Raw genomic sequence first — 22,637 nt, 5'->3', positions numbered from 1 at the left:
GTGGGCAACTGTTCCAGGAGTTACCTGATGTCTCAGATCTGACGTTTGCTATTCACAAGTCTATAGAACAGCAGTAAATCATTGCTTTAATATCTTTTCTGAGCCAGATACAGCAACGCCTATCTAGAAGAGCACAGAAAGATGTTGAAATATGCCATAAGATTATTAATTCATACTACATAGGATTTAATTTGTTACTTTGCTGGTTTATTTTTTGATAGACATTATGCAACTCAGTCTCAGCTTTCTTTTTAGTTCAATCAAGCACTCAGGCATAAGGAACACAACTCAGGAGAACATGGCAAAAGCTGTTTAATCTGTTATTTCTAGTCAGGAAGTTCTTGTGACTCTCTTTGTCATGCCTTACAAATACAGGTTTTCAAGTTAATTTTCCAAGCATTTCTCTCTTTCTTGATGCCATAGAATTACTTAATTCTTATTGGCTGTGCAGATCACCAATGTATATTTATTTCAATTCTACATAAATAATGCAGTAACGGTTACATTATTATTACTACTTCATCTCGTAAGTGTCTTATCAAAATGCTTGATACTAGATCAGTCCTGGTACTTGCCTACATATTCCAGCCAAGCAAATTATCACATTCTCAATTCCCCAATTAATTATAGCTTCTTCTGAGTAAAGGTCTATACCTATAATTCAGTTGCTTATGCCAAATAGCAAAACTCCTAATTAGCTAGTCCTCTCATGGGCCTTATTTACCTACTCGTATTTCTGCAAAGTTAAATATTTCAATAGGGTCAATCGTATCACTTCAGCACTCTGTTTGGCATTTATTTAAAGAATATACTGCAACTGTTTTTTCACTGCATCAATATACAATGGAAAAAAGAGGATGAGAATAATCATTGTGTTGAAGCAATTTATCTATAAATTATTTGACATCTCATTTTATCTTCTTTATATAAAATTTATCACTAAATAAAAATATGTCAGGGCTCTCTCAGCTGGTCTATCAACTTTATCCCCCAATTTCCAGAACCAACATGGGACAGAACATCAAAAGTGAAAAGAGTGTTTCATATTTCTGGCCACTGACAAATGTATTCTGTAAGCATATTAGAGACTGTGTTCAGAACTGACTAGATTGTTTCAAAATCCCTTATTCCTCCCAAGGATGGAGACTGCAGCATATACTTCCTTCATATTTTATATACTCTGATACAAGTATGCCATCTGCATATTTTTATACAGTATGTGCTATCTCTTGATTTCCATGTTTGTATCCATGCAAAACCAATTTCCAGGAATCACTGTAATTTAATTTGGTGAAATGAGCTGTCTATATTGATTTCTGCAACCAGTTCTGTGAGCACATGAGAATACTGAGTCCTGATTTCAAAATCAAAGCGGGTTGTGGTCTTCTTTACTGGAATTTAGTATTGGTAGAGGCTGAGTGTTGTTATATGAAGCCCTGCTAATTTGAATGAATTTTGTGGAGAGCGATGTGTACAGAGCATTTTTTTTTTTTTTAAGTTGGCTGGACATTGACTCTGATTCAAGCAAGCTAAGCCTACTTTTCTGGTGAGTGTGCTATTTTAGAGTATTCTCATACGCTCCAAAGAGTGTCTTCTCTGTCAAATCTTCTGTACAATTAACAGATGTCTGAGAGGCAATGAAGCACGGAACCTGGCTCAGCAACCTGTTCTCGTTCTTTTGTGATGAATTAAGAGCAAACTGTTTTCATTCTGGATGAAGAGTTTTGCAGAAGAAATAGGATGATCTTAAAGGTCCTTCCCAACCATAATAATAATAATAATAATAATAATAATAATGTGTGGCATATGAAGAACCTTATCCTGACCAACTAGGACCCTGAAGGAGTCTTAGCTCCCTCAGTTTACTCTTCCACCTTTCCACAGATGTAAACATAAACAAACAAGTCAAACCCATCCCAGAACAGCCTTGTTTATGTTGATGAGATGAATTCCAGGGAGTGGCTCCTTATGCCCTAGAAAATAAAATGACCACAGAATAGGCAGTATGAGAGTCTTGGCATCTTGGGAGGGAAAATAAGAAGGGCTCAATCAGATGGATTGTACAAACAAAAGGCTGTTGTCTTCTGGCAATGTCAAGTACCACAGAGAGTTACAAATAGATTTTCGGAGCTTGAAGGGAAAATTTTGGCAGCCCGGAAGTTAAAGTGTGATTCCTTCTTGCATGACGGAGTTTATGCGTGGGCTTGATCAGAACATTTTGCAGACAACTAGGGATCCAAGTGTTAGAAAGGCTTTAAGTGCTGAAAGGTCCTGTTGAATGGCCAAGGATGGTTCAGCTGTACTGGAGAAGACTGCAGTGAAGACCTGCAGGCGTATGGAGGGGCAGGGTCTCTGTGCTGGCAAGCCACAGACCGTTATTTAGGGTTAAACACAACTTATCCAGTTTCCGAGCCCGGAGCAGCCCCTGCCCTGCCCGGCAGCGCGCGAAGCCCAGCAACCAACCAGCCAATCAGAGAAGGGATCACGCGCCGACCCCGCGCGAGGCCGCCCAATGAGCTGCCTGGTCACGCGCCGGCCGCGTGGCTGCAGCTCCCGCCCCGCCTGCTCACCCCCGCCTGCCGAGGGGACCCGGCCCGACACCAGCCCCAGGGTGACTGCAGCAAAGACCCTGCGGGGACACAACCAGGACCATGAACATGAACATGAACATGAACAAAGCTCTGCCAGGTAACAGAGCCTCTACTGAAACTGTCCCTGCGAAGAGCCTTCATCTTTTATTAGTCACTTTTTACAACACATACTCTGCATAATTAGTTTATGTTACATTATTTTGTAGACACTCAGCATTATTAGAAAAGCCATCTTTTAGAGGAATTTGTGTTGGCATCACATAGCATATTCCAGTACTTTTTGATATTTTTCACATGCAACTTTCTCACAAGATGTATTTACTAAAGAAATAAAATGACACCATGAAAATTTTTTCTTTTTTAAAATCTTAATTTCAATTACCTTTTATTTTCTTGTGTCTCGTAAGCTTTTTTTTTTTTCTTTTTGATACACCCAGAGACATTAAAAAGTGTACTGTTTCCCATGGCATGATCCTAATGATCACAAACACTGCACTAAGCTTTTTGCAAAGCAAAATCTGTAGTGTCAGTAACAAATTTGTTTTGGTCGTTAAAACAATCATTAAACATATCCTTAGCTTCCATTTTTCCCCTTGGAAGTAATTTCCTCTGAAGAACATCCTTTATGCACTAGAATCTAGGAACCCTTTCGTCTTTCCCGGTACAATTCAAAAAGGTTGTATCCTCAGCAGCCAGATAAATAAAAAAAAAAAAATCTGTATGTTTTCACTCATAATAGAATTTATGCTAGATTCACATTCTGCTAAGGTTAGTTTAAAACAAGTTTTCTGTAATGAAGCTCTGGCTAAGAATAACGTTTTTGTTTTTAACAACAAGAAAAATCAATGTACAAGGAAAATAAAATCTGCTTGATAGATGTAAAATAGACTTTGTTGTTACACTACTGGCACTCTTCTGTAATTTGATTCATCGAAGCCTAGACACAAAATAATTGTGATCATTTAAAAGCCCGAAGTGTTTTATTCATCATCAACTTCACATTTCAGGTTTTCAATTAACCTGATGTTGATGTGCTTTTAGAGGAGGCAGATGATAACTAATTTTGTAAACTATGTTTACTTTTTGTTCTTGCAATGTGATTCATTTCCTTTGTTTTAAAGATATATATGGATTGTTTTGCTGTGTATGAAGAGTTTGTTTACAAAAAAGAGCAAATATATCCTTGTACTTATTACTTACCATCCTTTCACTCAATTGGAGTGCACTTTACTAGCCCTACTAGTCACGACAGATTTAGTGGATGAAAGGAAGGGCTTCAACTTGTATAGTCAGGAATATAACTGTGGCATTCAACAGTTCATATCCTGTAAGCCTGGCTCTTGCAGAGAGTACAGGATAACTGATAGCGTGTGTTTCTATAGCGCAGTTTGCCATAATGTAACAAAGCCTTTCTCATTCAGTTCACAATTTAATTTCTAGATGCTTGCCTTTGAATTCTACAAGTTCATTTTATATATATATTTATGGCCTCGAAAACAATCATCTGTCTTTGATATGAATTAGAAAATTAATCAGTGAATGATAGTTTTATGCTAGTACTTTTTAAAATACAGTGGTTGTGAAAGAAGTACAGCAGAACAATATCACCATGTTGAAATTAAGTATAATTAATATTTCAAACCAGAATAAGAAACATTATGTACAATATTAAATTTAAGAATTAAACTGTAAAATATGCACACCAGACTAGGATATTCATTTAATGAATGAATGATATATAGTGATATGATATATATACCTTATGCTCTTAAACATGAATTCTTTGCTAGGCTACATGCACTTTAGTCAAAGGTCTGGTGATCTCAAGAGCCTGAGCGGACATGAATTTCTAGCTTTCATTGGCAAGAATAGCTCTTAGAGGGCTAGTCTTCTAGCAGAATTTGTCAGATATTCAGGAAATTATCACGAAGTGAGTTTTGGAGTATAAATGAATAGACTTACAAAGCTTTCTGTTTCTCTCAGAGAAAAAAAAAGTAAAAAGAAAAGTATTATTCACAATCAGATATTTAAATAGGAGGCAGTTCTGAGAAAATGGAATGCTATTAGTGCTCCCGGTTGAAGACCTCTTTCAAAGATCAAGATAACTTATAGTGTAGAAATTTCCCCTACTTTAAATAGTAAAATAAATGTTGATTCTCTTAGTTGATTAAACATTTACATCATTGCATGATCTGTCAGAACTATGAACTTTCCAAAACTGTAAGAGCCAGGTATAGAAGTTTTTAAGTGTTAACTTATAGGACTTTGTTATAATACAGAAAGTTTTCAAAAATTGCTTATAAAGCAATATAAAGCATTATAGAGCAATTCTTATCTAAAAATCAGCAGCATATCTAGAACTTATATATGCTTAAGACCATTAATTCAAACATTGAACCTAAAAAAAATAATGTTGACAAATGAAAAAAAAAATACAGATTTCATTGGGTTTTCAGACCTGATTCATGGCAGACTATAGCATCTTGTCCAACTGAGTTAAGACTGAGGAAAATACAACTGTGTAGTGGACACAGGTCCAAGCCAGGAAAGCCAGCATGTGCCTGAAAAGGATTTAGTTGAACATTAAATGTCAAAGTAGCAATCAAAAATACCTACCAAAATGGTGCCTACACTCAGTAAATTTGACCTGAAAATTCATCACACAGCCACAGTCCAAATTAGTCTGGCCTATTTGTCATGTACCTTGAAACATAGCCCGCCTTTAATAGGAACCTACTTTCCATCTGCAGCTAAGACGGAGAGTTGTTTGCTTCAGGAAGCCATCAAAGGATGATATCTCCACCTGAATTTAATCCTACAGGAACTCTTGGCTTTTCAGTGGCCCACATTTCTCCATAAACAATATAGGCAACTACTTCTCCCCATTTTATGTATTGAAGCTTTATTACTACAATGCAAAATTCCTGGGAATAGTTATTAATAAAATGAACAGTTGTTATTTCTAGCATACTATGAACTGGGAATCTTGCTTCAGGTTTCTAGTGATTTTTATCATTATTTTATCATTTTTTGTCAATAACTGTGTCCATATAGAGATATAATGACTGAACTCCTCAACCTCTGGATTTAAGCCACTGACAGACAGAGAAGGGTAATAGCCTCACAGTCACCGCATGAGAGAGAGACAGTACCTGTGACATTTTAAAAGAAAACCATGCTCAGTTTTTGTATTTTTTTTATTTTTAATGAGTGCCCATTTTTAATTTGCTACCTAACTCTGAATACATTTAAACTTTTTGAATTATTCAGTTTGTGATATTTTGTGATATTATACAATTATTGAATGCATTAGTTTTGTCTCTGTATGCCCAGAAATACATTATTCTTTATGCTCCTAAGAAACTTATCGTCTAATATGATGTCTAAGCTTAGCCTTAATCCATAAAGTAAAAATTCTTCCATGAATTTTGGCCAACAGCTATCATCTTGAAAATATTTTCAGAGCACTGAGATTGAGCTTGGCATAAACTACAGTGATACCTACAAAGTCAGAGGATGAGGTGGGTTTGTCTCCGTATTTTGCATTGTAAAGCCAAGTAGTTTGAGCCCTTATCCAAGATGCTAGAGATCTCAGATTCAATGCTTTCTTCAGTCTGATTAGAGTGCTTTCCCATCACACTAAAAGATGTCCTTATTAACAGGATCTGAGCTTTTGCCATGCTTGTAGCATTGTCCCATATTTCATAAAGTTAATTGGATCAGAGAAAAACAGAACAAGAGAAAGGAAGAGTGAAAAAAGGCCTCTGTGAAATGCTCAGAGTGAGGGTTTTTGTATTCTAATGTGCTGAGGAATGCTGATGAATTTTACATTAAGCAGTAGCTGTGTGAAGGAGATATGATTTGTCTGGAGAAGAGGATGAAAGGCAGGATCCCTTCAGCTAGCTTGCTTGCTGTACTGCTTCCTGGAGTACAAAAATATGCACCTTCAGTTTAGTGCTTCGCAGTGGTAAAGTTTATCAAGAAGGAATAAAAATACCTTCCTGACTTTGTTGATGACGATCCCACCTAAGAGAGCAAAGCAGAGTTTAAAGCACCAAAGACAAAAGAAAGACAAGAACTCAAATGTCCCACACTGAGATAAATGCACTGAGTTACTAAATACATCACTAGAGCTACTTCCTCCCCTCACTAACAGAAAGGGATTAAAGAAAAGTCTTATGGATGTAATTAAGACCACTTTTGACGTATAACTGGCTCCTCCTACAGAAAGGATTTTCTCTCTACAGGGACTCTTGGCACCTAACTTGGGTAGGAGGAGGTCCTTTTTGGAGGACTCAGAAATACCCATTCCTATCACAGGTCGCTACAGGGAAATAGCTATTCTGCAGTCTTCATTTGGGAGCAAGTTAAACATCTGGGTTAGGTGGATTGCATCCCAGGCTAGAAGACAGTTTAGGGCTGTAATACCTAGCAGAAAGACATGACAGTCTGCAGTAAGCTATTTAAGGTATCATCAACCTTTCCCAGATGGCTAATTTAATGTACTGTTTTCTGTCACATTCACTTCTGAGACACTTAATTTTCCCTGTGCACTGCACAAGAAACTTGGATACCTAATGCAATAGTATAAATTTTGCTTTGGGGAGCAGATAGCTAAAACATAAGTCCTGCAAAGCTAAGAATTGTGCTTCCTATGTCTCTATTGATATGTAGTATGGCAGCTAAATAAATGAGAAGTATTCTGAATCTTTTTGCATTTTTAAAGGAAAAATAATTTCCATCTAATCCTAGGTAGGGATTTCTTCTTATCACAAAGCTATTGGGAGGTGGTATTGTATTCTATGGAATGCCCTTAAATATCATGAAAAGACACAAATAGGAAAAACTACTAGAAAACTACTAGCTACTAGTACTATACTAGTACTATTCACTACTAGTGAATACTTCCCAAAGCAACTCTAGGAATTACACATTAACATTCCCCTACAAAAGAAAATCAGTCTGAAGGACCATACTACTAAACCATATCACTAACATTCTCTATGTCAGTAATAAGGGCTTCAAAAAAGCAGAGGACTTGCATACTGTGATACAAGATTTCTGAACTCACAATTGACACAGCAGGCAATATTACTGACACCAGAGCCAAATAGTGTACATCTTGATGTTGACAAAAGTATTTTTATGTATGTATTTACCTCAAAAAAGAAGAACATAACTTATCAGAGAATTTAAATATAACTTTGAACATTTCTCATGTAGAGTATCATAATGTTAAGGTTGTTTTCAGAGACATGATACATTTAAATGCAGTATATACTATATAATAAATATATAGTATTAATATCTAAATGTATTATGAATATATATATGAATATAATAAAGTTATATGTATATATGACTGTATGGCTATATACCTTTAATAATGAACTAAAAGCCAGATCTAAGAAGGATTGAAGTTAAAAATGCAGTCCAAGCTAAGTTAAAAATGCAGTCCAAGCTATCTTTTATAGGAGAAATCATACTCCTGTGTATGACAGGAGTTCCTAAAAATTCCCCAGGCACCTGTAGCCCTGCTGTTGTACACAGTCAGAACAGTAGGCAGTTAGTTCCTATATGCCCTATTTGCATTCAGAAAACAACACAGCAGTGCCTGGATGTAGTGGATGACTCAGGAAAGTGAAGGCACTCAGAGCCTGGCTCTGCATTAGCAAGTAAAGAGGTGCAATAAGGTCAGATCACTTGGCAGAAATGGCCGATGCTGAGATTATCCACATCTCCCCCATATGGGGTCAGAGGCTTTGCTTCATATTAAGCTTAGTTTGGTCCCTGGGCAAAACACTTCCACTACATGTGAGGCAAAGTTTGCTAAAGAGAGAAGTGTTATATGCACACTGTTTGACCTAGTGGTGTTGTAGCTAACGGGTTATTTTTTAACCTAATGCCCCCTGTGAGCACTGGGAATATCTAGTTCACGCACATCAAACCTCAGGGAGAACCAAACATACACATGGTAAGTGGAGACAATGAGAGGCTTCCAGCAAAACCACACTACTGCTCTGACCTAGTTTGTTAGCACAGCCAGTGACATAAAACTCAGCTGGGCAGCACTGAATTCCTCACTAAATGCTGTTGTGTTTGCTTTTAAAACTTCATCACAGGGATGCTAGTACCTCAAAATTTCATAAACCTCAATATGCATAGAACGTCAATGGGAAAATGTTCTTTATAATCTTCGGGGAAATCAGTTCACACACTGGAAGGTAAAACAAGTTGCCTTTATCTTTGCTAGTGGGTTGTATACCATCCATGGATATTTTTAGTCAATTAGCTAACATTTGTTAAAGTAGTTTGGATATAGTTTTGTAATCCTGCTTTCCATCTCTTCTCATTACACTCTTTGTATTACATACATCAATGTGTGTATCCATGACAATAGGTGCTGTCATTTTGATATGAATCCTATATATGCCATTAAATCCACTTTTTTTTTTTTTTTTCAGTGAGGGCATGACACTAAGATTCAGTTGAAAACGGTGCTGCTTTAATTGTTCTTAGTATTCCTGTCACTAAAATAAATACTGTTCATGATCCCAAGGGACACACACACACAAAAAGGATTGTAATAATAACTTACCTGAAAATTATTTATTAATTAGGATTCACTAACTTACAACCACCTCCACTAGATAATGTACCTTAATTAAATTTTTTGGAAGGAACAAACTAAAGACAGAGTATTAATATTTAACAAAACTATGAAATAATATAAATGAAGAGATGATTATAAATTGTGAAAATTGCAGTCCTCCTGCAAAATATGCAGTAAGTGTATTGATGCTAGAAACTTGAAAAGATTAGATAAACTTCAGTACATTGCTTTACTAACAGACAAAAGTTGTTCAGTTTTGGTGACAAAGCATATTATAATAAAAATCTTTAGGACCAGCAGCATTAATGGTGAACTCTATAGGAAACAGTCAGGAACCTTTTCAAATGATTGCCTAGAATAAGACTCTGCAGTAGTAATGACAATTTGATCTATGAATGAGAGCATGAGTTATTTGGAATTTTGGAAAGGATTTATGGGAAACAGTCAATAATTTATCCTAGTCATAAAATACAGAAGAATTTTGGAACACACTAGAAGAAATATTTGTGATTGCATGACTATTGCACCATTACAAATTAAGGCCACATATGAGATTAAAGCAAAACAAAACAAACAGACAAAAAGAGCATTTTAATTTATTGAAGAGCGAGAAATTAAGGAATCTGTTCGTTTTTTGATCCATACTGCTGCTCCTTTTACATCCTGCAGACAAGAGTAGGCTATTAGAGCACGACATGGTGGTCTGTGCAGACTCAGCAAAAAGTTTTATTATGTTATTTGTGATGTGGCTTTTCAGTGCATGTATTACAAGAGCAAATCAGTATGCAAGAGGAAATTAAACTAAGTAACAATAGTGCTATTTACGTGCGACTGTCTTCTTGAGTAGTCTCTTCAAAACATTCTGTGATTCCAGAAATACCAAGAGTCAGATTTAAGCTTTATTAAAAAATCCCAAAACAAACTACGGTTAAGTAATTAGTTTAGAAGAAATAAGTTATGCACTGTTGTCCAAAAGTAAGGGATGTATACATGGTGTTCCATGGGTATCTGTTCTGCAGTTGATGCTGTTAATATTTCCCTTAATAAATCAGCTAATAGATGCTGGATTATGGGGAAGAAAAGAAAGTTTAGTAAAGAATATATGATAAGAGTTCAAATATACAAAAGACTAAGCTATTCTTAGGTGTTTGATCTTTGTGTACCTCACTGGCTAGTCAGACTCATATTTTACTTTTTTATTATAAGAAAAAAATGCATATATATCTATTTTTCAGTGTAATTTTATTTTAATGTGGATGATTCCTGCTTTATTCTTGTTCTAGTTCAGTGAGCCTGAAATACTTTTATTAAATCATACAATTATGTGGTATTTTGGAAATAATCTTGCAATATCTTATACTGAATCTTACCATGAATAAGTAGGATTTTGTCTAGCTTTGTAAGACCAGGCTTGTGAATCTTTGCTTGAGCAGGGGGTTTGACTAGATGATCTCTAGAGGCCTCTTCCAACCTCAACCATTCTCTGATTCTATGATTCTATGAATCTGAATCTTTTTTAATATTTAAAGGATGTATGCTTGAATCCTCATATCTCTGTCTAACTGTAGAGTTTAAATTGATAATATTTAATTCTAAAAGTCTTTATATTCCTTTCACAAAAGTTAGTAAGTTTCTAGATAGAGATATCAGTAGAAATATACATATATCTTGCTTGTTAGGAAAAAAAGAGGCAGTAGAAACTCATGATTCATAGCTTTGCAATTCAGTACAGTCAGTACTGAATGGTTAAGCTTATATTGGAAAAGATAAATTCAAGAATAAGAAGCAAAATTAAAATATGGAGGAAAATTACCATTAAAATTTTCAAAGTCTTGATACTGTGAAGTTACTGTTACTGGCAAGTTAATGAAACTTATAAGAAACATTGTGGATGCTCGTGTGACTTACTATTTCTGAAAGATTAAGTTGGGTAGTTACTGTTGTTGGCCATTCTGGGAGTGAATAAAGTTTTATATTAAAATGAATTAAAATGGTATATGGAAGTACTGTAGTAAACTCTGCTGGTAACAGAAATGCCATTTGCTTTGATCACATTCTTATTCTTCGTATGGACTACATAGAATTACCATCTATTGACAGAAGGTGGTAAAGTTATAGCAGAATCAAGACAAAAAACAGATTTGGTATTAGCTTACCTAATAAAGATAGCCTTTTTGCAGGTGTAGTCATTTCTGTAATCTTAATGGCATGAAATTTGATGATTAGGTGTGATATATTTTATAATAATTACTGCATCTGCAGTAGTATTAGTTCAGATGCTCCAAACCAACTTGTTCTTATCTGTTCAGTGCTCCTTCTAGTAATAATACCTTGCTTTCAGAGACCGCTGGAGAGAACTTCCTTTGAATAAGATGGTCAACTGAACTACTTATACTGGATTTGAGCATCATGCAGAGATCACAAGTTACCTTGTGCTCAAGTCTACTTCAGTAAGAGAAGCAACACTGCACCGTTGGTGCTGGGCGATGCTGGTGAGGCTTGCAGAGAGGCAGGGTTTATTAGCTCAGAGCACCGTACCGGCATGCCTGTAACATTTCAGGGACAAAAGCTACAGTCTCCACAGGTGATGAAGTACCGGCCTCATCAAAGCTAATAGGAAGCTCTTTGCTCCGAGTACAGTGTAGTATCCCCAAAGGGAAGTGTGGATCTTCAAAGTTCCCATGACATTCTGCACAAGTGATGTCTGAACTCCTGTATTCCTTAAGAAGCTCATGTAGCTGATATAATCCTAGTTACTGTGAACAGTAACTTACATTTTCAGTAATAAATTGTTTTCTTAGAGTCTTGAGCATGAAGGATCCAGCTCTACTATTCTAAAAATGCTGATTCTTGCTAAAATTTTCCTCTGTTGCTTCATCATCTGTATACAGTGGGAAAAATCTTTTAGCCACTTTCAAAGAACAGAACAGAGATGTTCACCAGTATAGTATTCCACAGGATGTGTGAATGTCCAACTTTTTCGTGGTTAAGCATTTGGAGAAATTCATGGGTGACTAAAGCACCAAACATTACTAAAAATAAAGATTAACCCTTGGCTCAAGAAGTCCCTATGTTGTAGATTGTGGCCAATTTTATTTCTTCACATATCTTAACAAAGGGAGTCCTACATATATTTCTTCCCACATTTTATAGATAGATGCTTAAGGAATAGCTTCTCCATATATTTCATATATATTAGGAAGTTATTAGTTGGTACATTTTTCTTAGAATACCAGAAGTTATTAAATAATATAGCATTTAAAATATGATTTGGTAACTATTTCCATCACTCTGTCCATCTTTCTTTTTTTCTGTGTAAGAAGTTAAAAACTGACTTGAATCTTTAGGCTTTACATATATGATAGTTTTGTATCAAACAGCTTTTGCAGAAATGGTGACGCATTCTGTGTGATGATTAACTTCATCCACTTTGCTGTTCTTTAATAATAAAGAATTGTTAAGGCATATTCTTGTCTATAGAAGGACATAAGGACAGAATGGAAAACATCTGTGCAAACTATACTTGATGGCAATAAATTATTCTTCCCCCCACCCACATTATTAACCATTGTGGTGACTGGATTGAATTTGCATTATCTGCTTCTTGGTGAGAGACATTATTGAAATCAGTCACTGATCTTAATAGTTCTTGTTTGCAATTTGTAATGCATGGTTTGGTTTGCTTTTGTTTTTGGCAAACTAGACTATCTCTGAATGTCAACACTTGACTCTTACTTAGCTTTATTTTCTTTTAGGCTAGATTTTTTTCAGTTATGATGCTAAACATAAGTAAGATTTGCAAAATTGTTGGCTAAACCAGGACATATTAAGTACTTCAATAAAAACGAAAGGCTAATAAATTGCATGTATGTTATATCGTAGTTGTATTTGTGATATTCTTCAGAAATATATCCGGTAGAAAACATGAAATTTCTAAGTAATTCTTCAACAATTGTAATATTTACAAAAGTAAATATTACTATTTTTAATATTACTGGTTTTCTGTCTTATTAGATGATTATTCCCCTTGCCATATGAGCTTTCCAGTATTCCTGTCTTTATGAGGCAGCTGCCAGAGATGTTTTTTTCAGCCTGTTTTAGTGGCTTAGGTTAATAGCTTGACCACAGTTGTCAGATTAATACTGTATTCATCATGTCATTTTCAGTTGTAATTTTTATGCTAGATTTCCACTGTTAGCATAGTATTTACTTGCAAATCATGTGTTTACCTCGCAGATGCTACACAATACCAATGTAATTAGCCCAAAAGGGGTTGGGCTAGTTGTATAAAAAAGGGATTGGTACCTCTCAGAAAATAACTAGAATGATCAGAAGTGTTTGGGAAGGGTGAATGGAGGAAATAATGACATTAAAAAAGATCACTCTAACTCTAGCAGAACATGGCATTAGAAGCTCACTATGGAATACGCAATCAATGGCATTAAGCTTGAATTTAGTATTATATAGTAACTCATATTATCTTCCACTCACAGCACCACAGTGCTGAAAATGCCATCAAATACAATTTTTTGAATCATTAAAACCACCATTCAAGAATAGTAGTAGAATTACTAATACTATAGAACAATTCTGGCTGGAAGAGACATCTGGAGGTTGTTTAGTCCTAGCTGTTTGGAAATTACCAAAGTAACTTCCAAAGTAGATCAGAACCATGATAACCTGAGTTTCAAATATCTTCAAGAGTGAAGATTCCAAAATTTCCACTGCTTAACCATTTTCACAGTATAGAATTCCTGTATTTTGTTTAACGGGGAGTTTCTCTAGTTGCAACTTTAAACCATTGCTTTTGTCCTTTCACTGCATACCTCTAAGAAGAGTCTTGCTCCAGCTTTTTATTACCCCATTACACCCAATGAAGCTGCATGTAGGTTCTTCTTTTGACTTCTTTTCGCCACCATCCTTTCCCTCACATGAGTCATGTGCACCTGTCCCCAAGCATCTAATGGAATTCCACTGGACACATTCAAGTTTGTCAATACTGGGGTTTTTTGGCAAATTCTTTCCTTTTTTTCTTTTTTTTCTTTTTTTTTTTTTTTTTATTAGTCTCTGGAAGCGTTACTCGTCTCACCTAATTTTATCCATCTAAAATTAGGCAAGAGGTCAGCTCAGCTTTTTTCGGAATCAGTGAAAAAAGAATGATTCATGCTACCTGAAGATATGTCTATTTTACTTCACAATATATTCCTTTTAGCTCCAGCCTTCAATCTTATCTTACTACTTAAGTCTTTATATCTGAATTTCATAAGCTGTTCTAATCCTCCTTCTTGTCAACTCCATTTTCTAACTTTGTTTTGCTATTACGGTCCTACTTCTTACGCTCAGCTATTTATATATTAAATATATGTATGTGTATGTATATGTACACAAGAATATATATGTTTGTATATAAAAATATCTGATGAAACTGATCCAAAAAAATGGTTCTTAATATACTACTAGTATTTTCTCTCCTGCTGTCACTTCCTTTTCATGTAGTTGAATCATTAGGAGGTTTAGATCCACCGAGTTCAGAATTTTATTACTTCCTTTAACTCTTTAATCCTTACAGTCACCACCCAGATAATCTCAGGTTTTGTGATATGGAAAAGTACATACGGAGTTTTCATACATCCAATCATAACTAAAATTGTATATGAGGATATAGCTAGAATTACCCAGAAGTTTTCCACTGAGAAGTCTTTTTCTTCAGGGCAAACAGTACTATTTTACTAAAAATTTTTCTAAGTTTAAACTTATAAAAATCCTCCCAATTCTTGTTACCTCTTTTTTATATCTTGTCAAGATGTAAAGAAATTCTTCTTTTTGTTTTAATGTGAATGTTTTTGTAGATCAGCAAAATGTTTCTGAGTTTCACGTATACATAAGGGATGGAACAGCCAAAATTTAAATTTAGCCATGAAGAACTAATTAAAAATACTTAAAATAAGCTAAATAGAATAGATGTGCTATGAAAACCTGTATTACCTTACCATTTGAGCTTGGTTTTCACATAGTATTTGTTAAAGCAGTTGCAAACTTCAAACCCTTACAGAATAGATATTAATAATGGAGCAAAAGTGGCTTATTTTGATAGAAGGATTTTCAACATTAAAGGAAATATCCCAGATCAAATGCCATAACATAAAAACTTTTAAATCTACTGAACATACAGAAATTAAAAGATTAAGGAGTTCTCATTCTGCAATATCAAGCAACAGTTTCATGAACAAATCACTAAAAGGCAGATTTGTGTTTGGCAGCAGGTACAGATAGACGTGCAGCTATAGATCTGTAGCAGATAAGGCTGAAGGCATTAAGTTATCTCCTTCTCCCAAACCATGATCAAAAAACAATGTTGTAAGAAAAAAGGGTAAAGAATAGCAGCCTAGAGATTACAAGCACACTAGTCTGATGGTAGAGAGCTACAGTAAAACAAAACAAAACAAAAACCCTGTATTAAAATGATGGCTAACTAAAGACAAGAAAGAGAACAGCAAGAGAAAGCTAATCATATCTTCTCATTGTAGTGTGAAATTATGGGAATTACAAAATGGTTGGTAGGAGGAAACAAAAGAAAAGACACAAAAGAAGTTTATGATGTCTTTTTAGCAGATGTATAAAAAAAAAAGCATAAGGAAGCACAAATCAAAGAAGATAGAAGATAAAGAAGCTTAAAAATAGGATCAAAGAAATAAATATAATTTTGCTTCTCTTTGCATTTGTCTTGATTCTTCCAGTAACTTTTACTTATTTTCTTTCTATTTTTAGGGGACACTTTTGTAAGTATCCCCCACCTTTCCTCCCTTTCTTTATCTTTACTTATGAATTTGCTCTTAGAATTTCATTGCTTGTTCTTGCTTAGCTGTTTGAAGCAATGGCTCTGCAATCAGGTTGATAATTGCACCCTGAACTTCCTTCTCTAAACCATGATGTGTCTAAACAACGATGTGTTTGTTGACAGCCATAGCAAGAGAAGGATAGCATTATCACATGACTTGTGTTTCATCTTCACTTGTTGGCATCCGTCTTTACTCCAATTCACTTGCAGATAGAATTGCAATTATTTTTGCTTAGTTTCCTTGTCTGACTTTCCCTGCTTCCATCTCATTTCTCAGTCCAGGTGGCTTTTTCATGGGGAGAATTCAAAAGACGATCTATAGGCACTATCTTTAATCTTTCTAGGCTTCTGAATATATTGAGGATGCCAAAAGTGTATTATAGGTGAAAACTAAAGCAAAGCTGTTTTCTTTGTTCCTCCATATGAGGAAGAACAACTTTACTGTGAGGGTGCCAGAGCCCTGGCACAGGCTGCCCAGAGATGTTGTGGAGTCTCCTTCTCTGGAGATCTTCAAAACCCGCCTGGATGTGACCCTGTGCCCTGTGCTCTGGGTGTCCCTGCTGGAGCAGGGGGGTTGGACTAGGTGATCTCTAGAAGTCCCTTCCAACCTTAACCATTCTGTGATTCTGTAATTCTGTGGTTCAGGGTGCTACATCATGTGGATAAATAATGGCTGCCTCAGACAGCTCTCCCAAGACAGTCTCCTGGAGTAAACAGGACATAATAGCCAGTCAGTAATGCAGAGTATCACCACTTTCCTACAATAAAGTCGTGCAAGTTATTGGCATTAGTTACCAAACACTCAACTGGATTCAGGTAGACAGGCAGCATGTACTTCTGGGGCCAGAGTATCACAGTGTAATTTTAAGAGAAACTTTGATGAAATATGAGTAAAAAAGACCTTGCATACAACCTTTCTTTCGAAGAAGCACTTCCAAAGTTTTAATCTGTCAAAATATGACTTACCTGAAAACTGTTGTTAGGGCAAGTCATCCGTAAGAAACAATTTGTTCCAAAATAAAAATGATATTACTATAGATAATCTCAATGATGATCATAAGACCTGAAATGATGTATTATATGGGTAAGGATTAAAGGAGAGCAGAACAAGAAATAATTTTCTGATAGGAGGAGTTCAAGCATCAAATTATACATCTTAGGGCAAACCTACCGAGGTGACTTAAAATATAAGCACAGAAAATGCTCATAACCATAGAAGATGCTCAGAAAGAAAGAGGTGAAATATCTCTCAATGAGACATATTTCTAAGCTTACTTTTTGGATATGACGTTTTAGGGTAAAGCTATCAGAACTGCTCACTATTAAATTTATCAAGAGATAATTCTGCTACATTACTTCTGAATATGTTGAACATTTATTGATTAGGTGGCATATTGATACCACAGCACCATTGAGAGAACAATTTGGGTTTAATCTGTATTACTGATTGAAATCAATAATCAGTAATCTGCAATAATGATTAATATCTGTATTTTATTAACAGTTTGAGGTAGATAACAGTGAGAATTCAATATGTTAAACTATAACTCATCACATGCTGAGATAGGACATAGATATTGCAATGGTATTCTGAAAAAAAATGATTAGCTGACTTTTCAGAGTAACAGCTTTCTAAAAGTTAGAAAAGGAAAAAAAAAAGAATCCATTAGCAATGGATATGAGCAAAGTTTTTAAAGTAAGGTCTTTAGCCTACACTAACAACCAGTACCAACTTTCCATTGGTATATTCCAGTTGTGCAGCTTCCATAAGGATGCTGGACCTCCGCTATGGTATGTGGTCCACATTAAATGATGGGAAAAAAATGCATCAATTTCAGTTCCACCATCTGCATTGTAAATGGACCTACTGGTGAAAATCCACATATATCTCTGTGTCTTCATTGCCCATGCTGGATATTCTCAGATGTGCTGGTATCCCTGGTTCCTTTTACAGTGTAGTCATAGTCTATGTAGACAAAACATTTAAACCCAAAGCACCACACTACACAAACAAAAGCCTACCACAAGGTTTTGAATATGGCAAAATATTAAAAGGAGATGTCAAGTGATATACTGAAAGAGAATATGATACATAGTCCTTAATACAGTATAGAGTCAGAGACCATCTCTAGATATGTCAAGGAAAAGAGGTGATCAGGAGTAGTCAGCATGGATTCACCAAGGCAAGTTATGTTTAACAAAACTGATAGCCTTCAGTGACTGGCTAGAGTGATAAGGTGACTGGCTGGATGGATGATGGGAGAGCCGTGGATGTTGTCTACCTTTATTTCAGCAAGGTTTTCAACACAGTCTCCCATAACATCCTCATAGAAAAGCTGTGGAAGAGTGGACTAGATGAATGAACAGTGAAGTGGATTGAGAACTGGCTGGATGGCAGACCCCAGAGGGTGGTGATAAATGGGGCCAAGTCTAGTTGGAGACCTGTGGCCAGTGGCCTGCGGGGGTCAGTACTGGGCTCAATGCTCTTCAACTTGTTTATCAATGACTTGGGCGAGGGCACAGAGTGCATCCTCAGCAAGTTTGCAGATGATACCAAACTGGGCAGAGTGGCCAACACTCCCGAGGGCTGTGCTGCCATTCAGAGAGATGTAGACAGATGGAGAGTTGGCAGAGGGGAACCTCATGAGGTTCAACAAGGACAACTGCAGGGCCCTGCACCTGGGGAGGAGTAACCCCAGGCACCAGGACAGTTTAGGGGTTGACCTGCTGGAAAGATGCTCCGCAGAGAGAGATTTGGGAGTCCTGGTTGTGACAAAAGGTTAACCATGAGTCAGCAATGTGCCCTTGTGGCCAAGAAGGCCGATGGTATCCTGGCCTGCATCAGGAGTGTTGCCAGCAGGTCGAGGGAGGGGATCCTGCCCCTCTACTCAGCTCTGGTGAGGCCGCACCTGGAGTATTGGATGCAGTTCTGGGCTCCTCAGTACAAGAAGGACATTGAGCTTCTAGAGAGGGTGCAGCATAGAACCACGAAGATGATTAAGGGACTGGAGCATCTATTGTATGAGGATAGACTAAGTGAGCTGGGCCTGTTTAGTCTGGAGAAGAGAAGACTGAGAGGAGATTTGATCAACACGTTCAAGTACCTGAGGAGTGATTGCAGGGAGGATGGGGCCAGGCTCTTCTCTGTGATGGCCACTGACAGGAGGAGGGGTAACGGGTATAAGTTGAAACATAGGAAGTTTGATCTCCATATGAGGAAGAACTTCTTTCCTTCGACGGTGACATAGCCCTGGAACAGGCTGCCCAGAGAGGCTGTAGAGTCTCCTTCTCTGGAGATCTTCCAAACCCATCTGGGTGCCACCTTGTGCCACGTGCTCTATGCATCCCTGCTTGAGCAGGGGGGTTAGACTAAATGATCTCTAGAAGTCCCTTCCAACCTCAACCATTCTGTGATTCTGTGATAGAGTTAGTCCGAAACACTTATATAATATGAGAATTTCTTTTTTTATAAGTTACATTTACAAAAAAAAAGATGAACTTTATGAGCACTGAAATAGCCAGTAGATTTCTTTCTTTAATGGACACATGAGCAAGGTAACAATTTTGACTGGAGATATTCGACTACTAAGTGATGTAAACTGTTCTAAACTTCTGGTATGATAAATAGAAATAATGGACAGAATTCAAAGGCTTGCATAGAAAAAAAAGAGTGTCATAGCTCTTGGGAGTAAAACACAGGAGTAGAAGGTTAAAATAATGAGCTTTATGCAGATGATCTGAAACTGTCAAAGTCTGACCCCTTTCACATAGAGTTGTCAGAACAATTAACTTCAGAAAAAAAGAAAAAAAAAGAAAAAAAAAAAAAGAAGGAAAAAAGCCAAAGTCATAATGGAGTGACCATGAAGGAAACTCCTTTCCTCAGTTTTGAAACAGGATACCAGGATACAGCATTTTATCAAGTGAGAAGGGTTCTATTGCCATATTTATGTAAGCAGTTAGGGAGATAGCGAAGGTGAAGGAAAGGTCTCATTTGATTGCTCCAAAACCTTTTGATTTTGGAACTGTTTCATTAATTATGCTTTCCTGAGTATGATTTTTTTTCTGTCTTACAGCTCTGAAAATTAATTACTTTAAAAACAAAATGAAGCATTAGAACTGAGACAGTGGCAGATTACTTTTATTCTCTACTGATTCAAACTACTTAAGTGTACTCATCCTTCAGTTCTTGGTCTATACTTTGTAATGTACTCTTTTTCTTAAAAAAGCAAACCTCTTGTCAGTTAGTAATATTATCCTTCTTTTGCAAATGGGAAAACTAATGCATGGAAAAATAAAGACATCCAGTATCTAATCTTTTGCATCTGAATGAACTGCTAAGCCATGCAACTGTGGACCCTAGAGCAGATACGGAATTTTACACATTCCTAGAATTACGTTCTGGGCATGAATCTCCTGTCTGCTTCTTTCTAGAAGGAATGTCAAGCACTGTATAAACTCTTTGTTAAATATACTTATGTTTGGATAGTGTTGCGTTTTTCTTTTTGGATATATCACTGTTGTAGCCAAGGAAAAACTTGCTCTCTGTACAAAAATGTGATCTATTCAAATATTTGCTGGTATATTTTATTTTGCCTCAAGGCCTTTGCTTGAAGTGGTGCCACCAAAAAGGTTACAGTAGGATTTTTTTTTTCTGGCAGGTAATGCTACTGTAATCCAATTTGTAAAGATGTTAAAGGAAATCTTCAGAATTTGATTTATTTTTGCCCTCTGGCATTTTTTTGCATATTGCAGGGCTTGTAAGCCACTTGTTATCATTCCATTTCCATTTACACTAGCTTCATTTCACTGTTCTTTTTGTGGAAGGTGCTCTAATGCTACAATAAAGGGTGAACCTGTATACCTAGGGAGACATGAACACATGAGATTTTTCACTAATTAATTGCTGGTCCATGAAGAGGAAAAAAAAAAAAAAAAAGAACTTTTCACAGACTTTTTCCTCTCTAACTTCCACTTAACATAGAGGCCTAAGGTGGTATTTGTGTTGCCATGTAGGTTTGAGGTTTGGGGAGGGGGAAGTGCTTTTTGCTTAATCTTTTCAAATGAAGAGCTTTGTACATTTTCCATTTTCAAATAGCTCAGAAGTGCAAGACATGAATATAATCTACAGCATTACGGATTTTAAATAAAATGCATCTTCATCTGTTTTTAAGTTGAATATTTTTTGTGAACAACCATGTTCATTGCTTTCATGTTCTTCCCACCCTTATGCAGAGCTCTATAAAGCCTTATGAAAAACCTAATGCAAGCTTCAAAACTGAAGCGAATAACTAAAACAACAGAAACAGGTCACACTTTACAGCATGATAGATTATCTGACATAACTAAAATCGAAAGATGGGTGAAAGTGGCTTATCCATATGTGAGAGCAAACAGACATAACTCAGTTCATGTAAGTTTAAGCTGATTAATACAAACTTTTTCTAAACTTATATCTTTTAAACAGTTGGGCCAAGTGTGGGTGGAAAAGAGCAGCTGAGAAATCTATTACTGCTTTTGTTTTTAATAAGCAATCTTAAATCTTGCCTGTAATCTACTACTAACAGTGATGTTATTACTTTTTATTATTATTAATCTAATTTTATTGCTGTTAATGAGCTATTAGACACAAGAAAGTAGGTGACAGGTTGGATTAAATAGTTCAGGCTAGAAGACCTGTTTGCGTCATTAGTAAAATAGAATTCAGTTTAAGTGAAATTACTAATTACTCAAATTGCCCTCTCACTTGCTTCTGTGTAATTTTACTTCCACTGAGTCCATCTGGATTCATACCAGTACAACTGAGATAGTCTGTCTTGGTCTAGCGATATCTGTGTGCTTACACATTCATATTTTATTTAGAGTGTCACTCGAGGAAGGAAAAAAGGAAGCCCAAATAAATATCTCCTTTTGCTATTATAGATCAGAAAAAAGAGATTTCTGTTACACTGAAAATATTTTAATGGTTGGCAGTTAGATGGCAGAAGTCTGTTCATGTAATTGTTAAACTAGAATATCTCATATTACTTAAAATGTCAGTTGCCTTTCTCAAGTACAAAGGATAATTAGCTTGATAGTATGTGTAATATTTTGCTTCTTTTATGAAAGAACATTGTTTCTATCACTCTGGCAGTAATACTTTATATTGCACTGCTTTATTCTTGTCCAGTTTTATCAAATATTATGAAATGTTATTTTTTCAGTTTCATTTAGCATACAGACAGGAACATTTATCATGTTCTATTTTGTTGTAATGGGTAGAAATCACTTCAAAATACACAGTAGAGTAATGTGGAGACATAATAAACATCAGCATACTCATGTAGTAGTGCCTTGGCCTGGCAGCTCAATTAAATGACAGCCGTCAGTCTTACTGCCTTCCACACATTTCAGACATACTCTGACTTTTTGTCTTTCCTGTTGTTTGAGCTATGTCAGAGACTGAGACTGAGAGAATAAGTGTTACTCCTTGGTGTTATGCAAGCCCTTTTCTCCTCAGCCTGAATTAAACAAGTAATGAGCCTAGTTGGGGCCATCATTTGGCAGTCAGTGCTGGAAAAGCAACTGTCTTTGTGACAAGCCCTGCTGTGGGGATATC

The 22,637-nt window shown here is 36.1% G+C and overlaps 1 protein-coding gene and 1 long non-coding RNA gene across 2 annotated transcripts in view; both read left to right on the top strand.

Moving 5' to 3' along the window:
- The window catches only part of CSMD1 (CUB and Sushi multiple domains 1), a 994,655-nt gene that overhangs the window by 274,115 nt on the left and 697,903 nt on the right, over positions 1-22,637 (top strand). The window lies entirely within an intron of this gene.
- LOC148593553 (uncharacterized) lies at positions 8,896-9,155 on the top strand. Its single transcript, XR_015913700.1, has 2 exons — positions 8,896-8,954; positions 9,056-9,155. It is a non-coding gene; the product is annotated as an uncharacterized LOC148593553 (long non-coding RNA).

The sequence above is a fragment of the Tinamus guttatus genome, unplaced genomic scaffold, assembly GCF_059628265.1.
Source record: "Tinamus guttatus ecotype Peru unplaced genomic scaffold, ASM5962826v1 Tinamus_guttatus_pri_ptg000383l, whole genome shotgun sequence".
NCBI lineage: Eukaryota > Metazoa > Chordata > Aves > Tinamiformes > Tinamidae > Tinamus > Tinamus guttatus.
This window is presented reverse-complemented; position numbering and strand designations above follow the sequence as displayed.